Source organism: Emys orbicularis, chromosome 6, assembly GCF_028017835.1.
Source record: "Emys orbicularis isolate rEmyOrb1 chromosome 6, rEmyOrb1.hap1, whole genome shotgun sequence".
Taxonomy (NCBI): domain Eukaryota; kingdom Metazoa; phylum Chordata; order Testudines; family Emydidae; genus Emys; species Emys orbicularis.
The window spans coordinates 41,214,667-41,229,795 of NC_088688.1; the positions used below are offsets into that span (position 1 = coordinate 41,214,667).

Here is a 15,129-nt window from a genome sequence, read left to right on the forward strand (position 1 = left end):
ACTGGATGACTGTGAAAAAAGGAGGAAAAACCCTCATGCAGTAATTGGCAGCTACCTTTTTCAACACTGCCTGAACAGAAGTGGAAGTGAACCGTATTATTGCTTTTGCTGGCTGCCAGAGCCCATCTAAAACTGGCAGTGTAATTCTATCCTGGGATGGAGAGTCAAGAATGTTGAAGATGATGAGAAGTCTCCTCTAGTATCACAGAGGGGATTTTCAAAGTAGTTGCCATTCTCTTAACTACTTCATGAAATAATACTGCACCCTCTGATGGGGAACACACAGTTGTAATCCCTACACTCTCACCTGGAGAGGTTTTACTCTTCCAGTTGAGGGTTCATTTGTTGATATTCTTCAGGCACCCGAGGCGCCTCTTCTTCCAAAAGTGTGTCTTTTGTCCAAGGGGAAGCCAAACTGTGCAGGATGAGGACTGGAATCTACCAGGGTCTCCATAGGACTGATGGGAGGCCACTGGAAGCTTAAATAAGTGTTTAGACTTATATTGTTTCCTGTGTTTTCTCTGTATTGCTTTTATCCTAAAATAAATGTTCTCTGCTTTGAAAGAGCTGTTTCGTTTTTTGTAACCACAGGCATACATTGCACATAGCCCTTGGATAGAAAGCAAATATCAGGTGCTGGACTTTAATCACAGTAAAGAAAAAGAGGGATGCAGCCTAAAAACTCAGTCAGAAGGAAGAGGGACCTGGATTCTGGCCCAGAGAGAGGTGATGTCTAGAGGCTTAAGACCTAAGGGTGCATTCCTTGAGCAGGCCGGGGCGGAGGAGGGTCAAAGGTGCAGTTACCCCCAAAACTGTGACGGTCCCTTCTGCAGAAGTGTCTGCTGCTGGCTCTCTCTGGAAGTATCAAAGGCTGAAGCTAATCTATGTTCACTCATGGATCAGGAGATGTACCAGTTCTGGAGGGCTTGGTTTCACAGCCTGATGCAGCAGTAGAGCTTGAAGTCTATTTTGCTACTCTTTCTGTGCTCTCAGGTAAAAGTACTGCAGATTGAGCACCCTGAGGGAGTGTCCCTTCCTGAGGCAGGCTAGGCATCTTGTATGAACATCTAAAGCTGGAAAGACTGCTGGGCAGGAGGCAAATTTCTTAAATACTCAGCGTCTTGAACTTCCAATCCACCGTCAGATCCCAATAGCAGAACTAAAGTCTTAACTTCAAATAAAAACTCAGAAAAATTAAAATAAATAAATAAATAAAAAGAAATAAAACCCAACACTAAAAGCTAAAATCTACCTTGCAAAAGTAATAGACATTATTCAAGCTAAGAATCTGGGCCAAAGGCCCAAATACAGTTCCTGATCCGGCACCTACGGCAGTTGAAAGGAACTGATGTGGCCAAGACATGCTCCCTTTTATAGCCTCATCTTCAGAATCTTCAGGAGCAGTGAGGGGAAGGGATGGGGGCACAAGAGTGCTCCAACAGGTACTGCTATCAAAAAGTTCCACTGTAGAATCAGCACCACTGGTGCATTTTATGGGGGAATATGCAGAGGACAGTAAAAGAAGAACAGATGTTTTCAAATTAGATACAGATTCAAGACAACTAAAGAGAATCTTTAATCTAATTCACTCTTTGTTCTTAAGCAATCTGGATGTAAAACACTGTCAACTCATTATTATTAACATCATTGTTTGTATTAAACAAGTTACACTTTGTTTTTCATAAACTTTCTGTCGCATCATTCTTCACTGTAAGGTTTTAAAATACATTGTGCTTGTTCCATATTGTACAAACAGAATAATTAAAGATTTCAAAAATATAACATACTTTCTATAACTGAGAAATATCATATTAACATTATTTAGGATAACTGAATTCTACTTAAGGACTAAGTTGAAAAAAAATCAAGGGATTACTAAAATCAAAATTATTATTATTTTAAAATGTAAATAGGACTCTAAATTATGTCTTTTCATAGTGACAATGAAAAATTTGCAAGGAGAGGGAGGGAGAAAAAGGGGAATGAATAATCATTAATCAATAATCTGTTCCAATTAGAAAAAAGTGTGAACTTGCACAAAAACACCAGTATGGAGTACTAGGATCTCTTCTACCTGTCAGCTCAGTCAACAAGACCTCTATGACCATATCCGGCAAGGTTGTTTATATCAGTTGTTCTCAACCTTTCCAGACTACTGTACCCCTTTCAGGAGTCTGATTTGTGTTGTGTACCCCAAGTTTCACCTCACGTAAAAACTACTTGCTTTCAAAATCAGACAAAAATACAAAAATGTCACAGCACACTATTCCTGAAAAATTGCTTACTTTCTCATTTTTATCATATAATTATAAAATAAATCAATTGGAATATAAATATTATACTTACATTTCACTGTATAGTATATAGAGCAATATAAACAAATCATTCTCTGAATGAAATGTTAGTTTGTACTGACTTAGTGTTTTTTTACGCAGCCTGTTGTAAAACTAGGCAAATATCTAGATGAGTTGATGTACCGCCTGGGAGACCTCTGCGTACCCCCAGGTGTAGGCATACCCCTGGTTGAGAACTACTAGTTTATACATTATTTTTATGCCAGCTAATAGAATAATTATTTGTAAACTGGTGTGATGTTATAAATGGTAATCTCTTTGAAGCAGGATCCATCTTCATTTTTTATTCGTTTACAGCAATATATTGTCAGCACTTGGTTTTTAACATACTCTCCATATCATGATTTGGAGTAGACAGTGTCCTCCCCATTATATTTATGTAGAATTAATGACAGCTATCCATGTGAATTTGATGTAATACATGCCTCTTGGTCAACTTAACTTATACTCTTCACTGTATACCACAATAAAACCTTACTCTCAAAATAAAATGCATATGTAACATATTCATTACATTCAAACATAACACTACATAATATTAATTTTCTTATATTTTATTTGTTGATGTCTTATGATCCAGAAGCAAATACCTACAAAGTCATTTCTAGTTTTCTACTTAGTAATATGTAATATGTAACATATATCCTTTTGTCTGATATTCAACATTTTTACTACCCTCATGTATTTCCAGATTATACTGTGAAGGTGCCAATAATGGCTCCATAGTTAAGGCTGAGTTGAATTTTTCACTTCTGACATTATGAAGAGAAGAAAAATCTAATATGGTCTTAAAAATCATATTAATTTAATTTGTTACAACAAACATTGATATACATTAATCATAATTCTAGGGATGCTGCATGGTGTCACTTCAGAGCAGAGTTAAGGTTGTTTGGGGTGCCTTCACTCTGCATTTTCATGCTTTAATATATTTGTATTTATTTTAAGTTTTACCTTAACTGTGAATTTCCTGGGTTTGTAATGCACGTTTTGGGGTTAATTACAACATCTCTTAGACTAACAGACGTATTGGAGCATAAGCTTTCGTGCATCTGACGAAGTGAGTATTCACCCACGAAAGCTTATGCTCCAATACGTCTGTCAGTCTATAAGGTGCCACAGGACTCTTTGTCGCTTTTTACAGATCCGGACTAACATGGCTACCCCTCTGATACAATATCGCTAATATTTTCCCTTAAATTACTATAGGTGTTCTCAACTTCAACTCTCTTAACATAGTTTTTCTCTGAAATTTTGAAGTAAATGAACACAAACATAGTTGAACAATGCTTCTTTTTAATGCTCAATTAGGTGACCACTATATATATATAGTGGTCACCTAATTGAACATAATTCTGTGTTGTGCTACTTATGAAGCACTTTAAAATACAATCAAGTCTGATTCACTGAAAAAAATTAGTCAGCTCAGAAACATAAACTTTGCAACAGGGCAATGGCAAACTCTCATTCACATCTTAATGACATAGGGCAAAATTATCCTCCCAGATCTGCATTGTGGATAACTAGCCTGCACATATCTCACAAGTGGAACACCTAGTAAAGTCAGTGAAGGTGATGCACAAGGGAGTGTGAATATGCAATAGTGATCATCAGCACTGTGGGTCAGAGAAGTAAGCTTTGCCTTTAATCATGAAGCAAACTTCTGTGCTTAGATTTCCTTTGGAAATATGAAACCGGCATTCATGTTGCCCTGAATGTTACTATAACCTTTCTTTCCACCTCCATTTATTCAACTCTACTTATGCTTTTGTTAAGATCTGTGAAATGTTACTGCATTCCCTTTCCTTGAATATTTTAATGTATTTTAATGTAAGACTAATGATTTTAGTATCTTATCATTCTAAAGTTTAAACTATATTTTCCACATATCACAAGATATTAATCTTATTTCACATCACAGAAACCAGAATTGTTTTTCTAGCCTCATGTTTATGACATTTAAGTCTATTTGGACAATTAATCATTAAAGCTAAGGTCCCAATGAAGTTTTTTTTATGTTAACATAAATTGTGAGTTTTTACAACTGCAATATAACATGAGGTAGACACAAGACATAATAAAGGAAATCACCATTTCTTGAACTCCAAAAGAAATATAGAAATGAATATATTGTTATTTAATGATTGTTTTATATGATTTTTCCAGTTAATTCAGTGCCTCTTTAAGGTGAAGTGATTATTCTATATGCAACAGCGCAAGAAACTATTGCTTGGGCTAAGTGGAACACTGGAATTCCAGTGGAGACTGTCTTAAAATGGCCTCATGGACTCTCAGTGGTTGGGCTGACCTTAGGGGGCCAATTGTCTCTTAGCGGAGTTTCTCTTTCACACATGGATCATTTAAACCATCACATATTGTTGAGCCAGTGATCCTGGTAACAGGACTTCAAATATCACCCATAGGTTTGATATGGTCTTTCAGCCCTCCCCGTGATGGAGGACATGTTCTTTCATTCATAATTAGGTACTAACCCATCCATCATGGACTGCAAGGAACAGGTTTATTGGAGACCCAAGTGCCAGTTGGTCGTAGCTGGTGCTAGATGTGGTTTGGGCTGTGATATGCATGCCCCTATTCTTTTAGGTTGGAGTCTTCTATGCCATTTGTAACTCCATTCCCCTGTCATTATTCGAACATGCCTCCAACCAGCTTAAATTAACCGCTTTTTGCAGTGCCATACCTATACGCTCCCCTTGAATGAGAAACGGATTTCCATAATTTAGGGCACTCTAGGGAATCTCTCAGTACCAGAGTTAAGGACCCATCATGCAGATGGGATTAGGAGGAACAGGAATATTGTCCCACTGCTTCTGAAGAATTGAGGACAACTTGCTAAAATTTAGGAAAATGTCTCTAGGAGGACTGTTAGGGACAATGGATCAGCATTGCTAGCCCATCAAACGATATGTCTACGGTGCAATTAAACACACACGGCTGGCCTCTGCCAGTTGACTCGGGATCATGGGGCTTGGGCTGAGGGGCTGTTTAATTGTGTTGTAGACATTCCAGCTCAGGCTGCAGCCTGTGCTCTGGGACCCTCCCACCGTGCAGAGTCATAGAGCCCGGGCTCCAGCCCAAGCCCAAATGTCTACACCACAGTTAAACCGTCCCTTAGCCTGAGCCCCATGAGCCCAAGTCAGCAGCGGGTTTTTAATTGCAGTGTAGCCATACCCAAAGAGGCAGCATAGGTAAGTCTGGCTCTGTCAATCTGTTTTTTCACTTCAGCAGGTGGGTACTGTAGTTTTAAGAATGCTTGATAGAGATCTTGTAGGTGCTTGTCTCTATCTGAGGGATTGGAGCAAATGCGGTTATATCTTAGAGCTTGGCTGTAGACAATGGATCGTGTGGTGTGTCCTGGATGGTCACATAAATACCACCCTGTACCGGAAACCTACTGACCGCTACACTTACCTACATGCCTCCAGCTTCCATCCAGGACACACCACACGATCCATTGTCTCTTAAAACTTTTTAAGCATTCTTAAAACTACAATACCCACCTGCTGAAGTGAAAAAACAGATTGACAGAGCCAGACGAGTACCCAGAAGTCACCTCCTACAAGACAGGGCCAACAAAGAAAATAACAGAACACCACTAGCTGTCACCTTCAGCCCCCAACTAAAACCTCTCCAGCGCATCATCAGAGATCTACAACCTATCCTGAAAGATGATCCTTTACTCTCACAGATCTTGGGAGACAGACCTGTCCTCGCTTACAGACAACCCCCCAACCTAAAGCAAATACTCACCAGCAACCACACATCACTGAACAAAAACACTGACCCAGGAACCTATCCTTGTAACAAAGCCCGATGCCAACTCTGTCCACATATCTATTCAAGTGACACCATCATAGGGCCTAATCACATCAGCCATATACCATCAGGGGCTCGTTCACCTGCACATCTACCAATGTGATATATGCCATCATGTGCCAGCAATGCCCCTCTGCCATGTACATTGGCCAAACCGGACAGTCTCTACGCAAAAGAATTAATGGACACAAATCTGACATCAGGAATCATAATACTCAAAAACCAGTGGGAGAACACTTTAACCTGTCTGGCCATTCTTTGACAGACCTGCGGGTGGCTATCTTAAAACAGAAAAACTTTAAAAACAGACTCCAACGAGCTGGAATTGATATGCAAACTAGACACAATCAACTCAGGGCTAAATAGGGATTGGGAATGGCTGAGCCATTACAAACATTGAATCTATCTCCCCTTGTAAGTATTCTCACACTTGCTTCTTATCAAACTGTCTGTACTGGGCTATCTTGATTATCACTTCAAAAGTTTTTTTTCTCTTACTTAATTGGCCTCTCAGACTTGGTAAGACAACTCCCACCTGTTCATGCTCTCTGTATGTGTGTATATATATCTCCTCAATATATGTTTCACTCTATATGCATCTGAAGAAGTGGGTTGTAGCCCACGAAAGCTTATGCTCTAATAAATTTGTTAGTCTCTAAGGTGCCACAAGTACTCCTGTTATTTTCATAGGTAAGTAGACCATTTGTCTACCCTGAGTATAGAGTGAAGAGGAGTCCCACAGCTTCAGCTAATACCCCAAGCACATCCTTGTGGTATTAGCTATTTCAAAACTGGGTGTGCATTAGTTGTTTTAAGTTCCATCTCCAAGAAACTCATCAATACATGTTCTCTCTCTCTCATTCCGTCCTTGCCCTCAGCAAGATGTGACTGCTGATATCCCACCTCCCTCCACCCACTCAAACCTCACTTTTTCCACATCTATCCAGCTGTTTTCTTTCCTTCCCTATTCTCTGACTTGGATACCTGGCTATTTTCTCTGATACTAACCCACCACCCTTATCCTTGGAGTTGTCAAATTCCACATTAACAATCTAGTTTATCTGCCTCTCATTTCCTCTCCTTCACATTCTCCAGCTCTCGACCAATCTGTCCATCAATTACCTTAACTGTTCTTTTGATCTTGTCTTCACTCGACATTTCTCTCTTCTTATCTTGTCTTTCAAACTTTGATTCCCTGTTCTCTGTTTACCACCTTATTTCCTTTAAAATGACTCATTCTCTCTCTCCTCCAATCATTCACTCCTTTTGAGAATATCTAACACTGCAACTGGGAGGTGTAATTCCCAGCTCAGGTAGACATACATATGCCAGCTCTGATCCAGCAAGCACACTAAAACAGCAGTGCAGCCACAGCAGGTAGGGTTGGCCTTCTGAGTTCATTTCTAGGGTCTCAGACAGGCTTGTACTTGAGCAGCTAGCCCAAGCCACCACCCATACCACCATGGCCACGCTCCTATTTTTAGCAAGCTAGCTACTCCTGGTGGAATTCTGCGCCCCTGCAGGGGTGCATAATTCATACCTTCTGCAGATTGCTTGGCTCCCCCACAGAAACATGGGGGAGCCAAGAAATCTGTGGGGAACACACACCCCTTCCTCGGCAGCCTGGGCACGACTTCTGGGAGCAGCCGGCAGCAGAGAGCAGATCACCACGGGGGGGAGGGGGAGGAGATAGGCTGGGCATGCATCCGTGGAGAGATGTTAAGCGGGTGGGGCTGGGGACGTGTCTGCATGCGAACAAGTGAGAGAGACTCACTCTGTCCCTGTCACTTGCTGTTGCTGCATTCCAGGCTTGGAGGTGTAGGGCTGTGTGAAACAGACTCTGTCCCTGAGGCAGAGCAGAAATGTAACAACTAAGCAGGCAGGCTGCTAATGTTCCTATTGTTAGTTAATTGTTCCCATTCTTAGTCAATTAAGGCTCCTTTACCTTGCCAGAGTGGTGTAAAGGAGCCTTATTGTAAATGACAGTAATGGAATCATCAGCTAGGAAGGTCTATGCCAGAGGTAGGCAACCTTTCAGAAGTGGTGTGCCGAGTCTTCATTTATTCACTCCAGCATGGGGTTCTGTTCACCTAGGCCGGCAGTGGGCTGAGTAGGGCCTGTGGCCGGGACCCCAGACCTGGGGGTGGGTGTTTCAGGGGTCAGAGCAGAGGGCTGGGGGAGGGGGTGCAGGGCAGAAGGCTGGGGGGTGTGGGGGGTTTGGGGGGTTCAGGGCAGAGGGATGGGGCTGTGGGGGTGCAGGGCAGAAGGCTGGGTGTGTGTTGGGGTGGGGGCATTCAGGGCAGAGGAATGGGGCTGTAGGGGTGCAGGGCAGAAGGCTGGGTGTGTGTTGGGGTGTGGGGGGTTCAGGGCAGAGGGCTGGGGGTATGGGGGTGCAGGGCAGAAGGCTGGGTGTTGGGGGGAGGTCAGGGCAGAGGGCTGGTGTGTGTGTGTGGAGGTGCAGGGCAGAAGGCTGGGTGTTGGGGGGAGGTCAGAGCAGAGGGCTGGGGGAGGTGTGGGGGTGCAGGGCAGAAGGCTGGATGTTGGGGGGAGGTCAGGGCAGAGGGCTGGGGGGGGGTGGAGGTGCAGGGCAGAAGGCTGGGGTGCTCGGCTCGTGGGGGTGCTCCCAGCCCCCTGCCCTGAGCGGCTCAGGGCAGGGGGCTGGAAGGGATATGCCCTGTTCCACCCCCTTCCCCCAGGCTCCGTCCCTACCTCTCTCTGCCTCCTCTACGGAGCTGTGTGCATGCTGCCACTCTTCCCCCTCCCCCTCGCCAGGGCCATCAGCTGATTGGCCAGGGACGGAGAGGAGGCGGGGCAGGAAAGCACCACGCAGGGGGAAGAAGCGAGGGAGGGGGGAAGCTTGGCTGCCGCAGAACCAAGCTTCTGTCTCCTGCCCCCGCAGGGGAGAGCGGTGGGCGGGGGGGCTGAGTGGGGCTGGGGGCCGGGACCGCGTCAGGGGAGCTGCATGCCACTCAAAATCGGCTCATGTGCTGTGTTTGGCACGCGTGCCGTAGGTTGCCGACCCCTGGTCTATGTGCTTTCTCGCTTTTTTCCTGTGCCAGAGAACCACAATGGGGTTAGATTACAGCTCAGGATCTATTTTTCTTATCCATTTAAAAAAAATGCAGGATGATGATTAGCAAAACTGTATGACTTTCGTGTGTGAAAGTCTGAGCAATTTAAAGCGACATTCTACTTTACAGAACACCAAACACCAAAATAAAAGTAATATAATTTAAATGAAAATCCAGGATTATAACTGGAATGCAGGGTATTGCGTACCAAGTACTTGTAACTTAACTTTCACGTGTTTAGGAAATACTGAACAGTTATTGTGATTTTTTTTCTGTATGGTAGTTTAAAGAAATTACCAAAATAAGTGAAACTGGTGTGATTATATTGCATTATTTTGACAAATAAAATACGCATAATGTTGCAAAATTTTGTATTTTTTGGCGCAGAATTCCCCCATAAGTAATGCTAGCTCAATCACAACTAGTGCATACATCCACCAGAGCTGGGAATTATACCTCCCCGCTGCAGTGTAGATGTATCTTTTGTGACCTCAGCTCCATCAATCCACTGATTTCTCTGCTACTCTGAGCTCCCTCCTATATTCCCTTCTGCTGATTCCATAGTCTTCCTTTAATCCCAACTTCTCTTCCACACTTGTTTCCTTTCTTTTCCCCAGTAGTCCCATACTCTCACTCTCGTCTCATATCCATTTCCTCCACTCCTGCTCCTTAGCTACTGAAAGACTTTGTATAAAATCTAGAAACCATCCAAACATCTTCCACTACACATTCATCTTGCCTTCCTTCTACTCCATTATCTTTCTCACTCTATGCCAACGACTCCCCAATCTACCTTTCTATGCCAGACCTTTCCTCTTCTGTACAGTCTCACATCTCTGTCTTTACAACATCTGACATTAGATGTCCAACAGGCAACTCAAATTCAACATGACAAATACTGAATTTTGCTTCTCTTGTGATGAAAGGGAGGGACATGTTAGCCATGCTACATTTATGTTACTCAGGAAAGAAAAACAAATCCCTTCCAATCTCTGTGTAGTCTATGTCCATAGTAAAGAATCTAGGTTTGGCTTTCAGGATTCCAGAATTATCAACTCAGGGGTGTTTCTAATGGGGTTTGGTAGGAACTGGTGATAAACTCAACACTATTCAACATTTTCATCAATCATCTGGAAGTAAATATAAAATCACCAGTGATAATTTGCAGATGACACAAAGATTGGTGGAGTGATAAATAATGATCAAGACAGGACAGTCATACAGAGCAATCTGGATTGCTTGGTAAACTGGGCCCATTAAAACAAAATGCATTTTATTACAGTGAAATGGAAACATAGACATTTAGGAACAAGAAATGCAGGTCATATGTACATAACAGGGGACTGTATCCTGGAAAGCGGTGATTCTGAAAAGGTGGAGAGGGTGCACAAATATGATTAGAGGGTTGGGAAAAATGCATTACAGTGAGAAACTTAAAGAGCTCTGTTTAGTTTATCAAACAGAAGATTGAGAGGTGACATTGATTACAGTGTACAAGTACCTTCATAGGGAGAAAATACCAGATACTAAAGGAATCTTTAATCTAGCAGAGACAGGCATAGCAAGGACAATGGCTAGAAACTGAAACCAGACAAATTCAAATTAGAAATTAGGCACATACTTTCAGGGCCGTCCCTAGCTATTCTGGGGCCCTACGCAGCCCCCCGCCCCCGCCCCCCCCGCCACGGGGGGGACGGACGGACAGGCCTCCACAGGGGTGAGGGGGCTGGCTTGGGGGGCCGGGGGCCTGCACTTCCCACTGCCAGTGAGGGCAGGCCCGGCCCTGCTGCAGTCCTCAGGGGCAGGAAGGGGTGGGGCTGGGGCAGAGCAAGGCGGAACAGGGCAGGGGCTTTGGGGAAGGGGTGGAGTGGGGACGGGGCTGGGGTGGAGTGAGGTGGGAAGAGGTGGGGCAGGAGCTGGAGCAGTGTGCAGTTGTGCAAGGGCACCAGGAAATTTGGTGCCCCAAGTTTCCTGGTGCCCTACGTAGCTGCATACTTTGCATATGGGTAAGAACGGCCCTGCATACTTTTAACAGTAAGGGTGATTAACTACTGAAACAACTACCAAGGGAGGTAGTGGATTTTCCATCTCTTGATGTCTTCAAATCAAGACTGAATACCCTTCTGGAAGATATGCTTTAGCAAACCACGAGTTATTGGACTCAGTACAGGGAGGGATATATGGGTGAAATTTAATGGCCTATAATATGCAGGATGTCAGATTAGAATATCTAATGGTCCCTTCTCACCATAAACTCTATGAATCTATGAAACCTGTTGAGTCATACTTCTTTCAATGATATCTTAGAAGTCATATTTCAGAGAAAGTATGTACAAGTCAGCAAAATATGTACAATTACATTACAATTTTCATATAAACACAGCAGTTTATTTCATTCTTTGCTACTCTCTCCTCCTCAGTTCCACAGTTTTCACAACTTCTGTATGCCATGGCTACTATATAACTAATAAAAACACAGTATTTCAGAGTGAATTCTTTCCTTTTTAATTTAATTCAGTTTTTTGTTATATTATGTACTCAGTCTAGACATGTCACTTAAATATAGTTATATGCTTCAATTTTCCATTTAATAAGGAAGCCAATTCCCAATTTCCCATGTAGTTATGAATAGTAAAGTGATCATCATGGCACAATCAAAGAAAACAGTTAAGAATGTTCTTTGATATAGTTAACTTACTCATGCATTCAAGTACCCTCAAGTACACTCAGTACCAAGCTCTATCCAATTTGAAAATAAGGAGAAATAGGTGGAGAGGAAATTTGCACTTTCTTATAATTTAGTCACAAAACCTTTTGGGTGGAAGGTAGGATGATGGCTAGATGGCTCAAAATATTAGAACAGGTGCCACTAACTACTCTTTATAGACCAACTTTTTTCTCCATACATTCCTCCTGGACTTCACTCTAACTAGCTTTTACAACCAGGGCAAGCTGTGCTGCATTGTGTAGTCACTCCATGCATTAAACAGCATTTCTCAAATGCAGCCACTGTGGCCGCATGTGGCCATCAGGGACTTTTCTTGTGGCCACAGCCTCCAGGGCTTAATTTGTCCCCAGGTTTCCCAGGGCTGAGTAAGTCTGCTGTGAAAAGTGATACTTGTATGTTTGTTAATATCACTTTTCACAACAGACTTACTAGCTAGCAATAAATAAATTACAATGATTTGGACGTGTATATGTGCATATTTATTTGTTTTTCCTAAAGCTAATTAAGTATTTTAGGAAAAAGTGTGAGACCAGCCACCAGCAAGAGTTGGTGGCTGCACTCTGAGGCCACCAAAAAATTTGTCCTGAGAACCCCTGCATTAGAAAATAGGGGACAATGAAATTGGTGTCCACACACTTCTCAACACAAAGTTTGACAAACTCGGTCCATACTGGAGTATGAGGTGGGAACCTCCAGAAAGGACCAATTCAGAGTTTTTTAAAAGAGACATTAAGTATAAAGAAAGGAGACAGTGCCAAAAATGTATGAGTATGGGTAGTAGCAAACATAGCTGCAGTTCAAAGAAAAAAAGATGCTGAGACCACAAGACATGCAGGATGGCTGTATTATTGTTCCCAGATTCTAATCCATACCCAAACCATATGCAGAAATCACTGTCATCACACCAGCATCTCACACCACCATAGATATGAATGATTTACCATTTAAATTTACACTTGTGTAAATAACCTCTTTAAAACCTATACTGCATGATTTAACAGCACTACAATACATACTGTATGTATGTAGATGTATCACCTGAAGATCTTTTTCTATGTGAATAGAGTACACTAAGTTCACAGTAGGGTTGTATATAATTATAAAAGACATTAATGAGCAAGAATTCCAGGGCTTTTAGTGAATCATAGAAGTTATTCCCTCATGAGTGGAAATATATTTTCCTTTACTCTATCACTTATGTAAATAATTACAGAAAGAGAAGGAAAGATATAAAGAGAGAATGAACTACATGTGTTTTAAATTAGTTTTTCTTACTTTTGATGCAGTTTTGAACAATTGGTTTTGGATTTGTAAAAAATGATCTATCTCAGTGTAAATGCCTGTAAAAATCAGCCTTTTTTCACAGATAAAATAAATGAGGTAATACTTGCCTAACAATTATCTTGCATGATAGGTGGGCTGGAATAAGTGTGTACTTCCAATTGCTGATTCTGTTCAGTAGATTGATAGTTTCCATTTTAGTCTGTATGGGAACTTTTAGCTGTTGCATCAGTTAATGACTGGAAAAACATGTCATCCATAACTCAGCATTGGTCAACCCATGTAAACAAGGAAGGAGACCTGATGAATCATAATAGGAGGTGCCTAGTCATTTTATATTCATCAGAGGTTACTGGTGATGCTTGTTTTTGAATGCAGACCTGAAACATTCCAAGATCAATCTTTAATCAAAGGTTATTGTTGTCCCAAAACATCATGTTCTTTCAAAATGATATATGGGTGCTTTGAAAATGCAAGTGATGTTATGACTATTGTGCATACTTCATGGTTAGTTCATTACTACAGCTGTACCAACAGTAAAAATAAAAATATTGTTTTAATCATAAAAACATAAGAATGGCCACACCGGGTCAGACCAATGGTCCATCTAGCCCAATATCCTGTCTTTCAGCAGTAGCCAGTGCCAGATGCTTCAGAGGGAATGAACAGAACACGATAATTATTGAGTGATCCAATCACTGTCATCTAGTCTCAGCTTCTGGCAGTCAGAGATTTAGGGACACCACAACATGGGGTTGCATCCCTGACCATTTTGGGTAATAGCCATTGATGGACCTAGCATCCATTAACTTATCTGATTATTTTTTGAACCCAGTTATACTTTTGGCCTTCACATCCCTAGGCAGAGTTCCACAGGTTGACTCTGTACTGTGTGAAGAAGTACTTCCTTATGTTTGTTTTAAATATGATGCCTATTAATTTCATTGGGGACCCCTGGTTCTTGGATTATATGAAGGGGTAAATAACACTTCCTTATTCACTTTTTCCACATCATTCATGATTTTATAAACCTCTATCATAGCCCCAGTCACTCATCTCTTCTCTAAACTGAACAGTCCACGTCTTCTAAACCTCTCCTCATATGGAAGCTGTTCACTACCTCTAATCATTTTTGTTGCCTTCTCTGCACCTTTTTCAATTCTAATATAACTTTTTTGAGATGAAGTGACCAGAATTGCACACAGTATTCAAGGTGTGGTGTACCACGGATGTATATAGTGGCATTATGATATTTTTTGTCTTATTATCAATCCCTTTCTGAATGGCTCCAAAAATTGTTAGCTTTTTTGACTGCCACAGCACACTGAGTTGATGTTTTCAGAGAACTATCAACAATGACTCCAAGATCTCTTTCTTGAGTGGCAACAACTAATTTAGACTCTATCATTGTATATAAATAGTTGGGATTATGTTTTCCAGTGTGCATTACTTTGCATTTATCAACACTGAATTTCATCTGCCATTTTGTTGCCCAGATACCCAGTTTAGTGACTTTGTAACTCTTAACAGTCAGCTTTAGGCTCAACTATCTTGAGTAATTTTGTGTCAGCTACCAAATTTGCCATCTCACTGTTCATCTCTTTTTCCAGATCATTTATGAATATGTTGAACAGCAATGGTCCCAGTACAGATCAAAATAGAGTTAATTATGATTTTTTAAAAATGAGAAATAATAATCTTTACCTTTTAACTGCTTTTGATCCACTAAGAGAGGTAGACAAAGGAAAGAGGGGGAAAAGACAGTACCAAAACCAAATCTTAAAAAATATATATGAAACAAGGTAGGCAATTTGTGAGCCCAGCCTCAGAATCACATTAAATTGGGATCTGAAGTAGA

General features: G+C 41.6%; 1 protein-coding gene across 2 annotated transcripts in view; it reads right to left on the reverse strand.

The window, feature by feature from the left end:
- Positions 1 to 15,129, reverse strand: part of ADAMTS6 (ADAM metallopeptidase with thrombospondin type 1 motif 6) — a 299,292-nt gene that overhangs the window by 152,396 nt on the left and 131,767 nt on the right. The window lies entirely within an intron of this gene.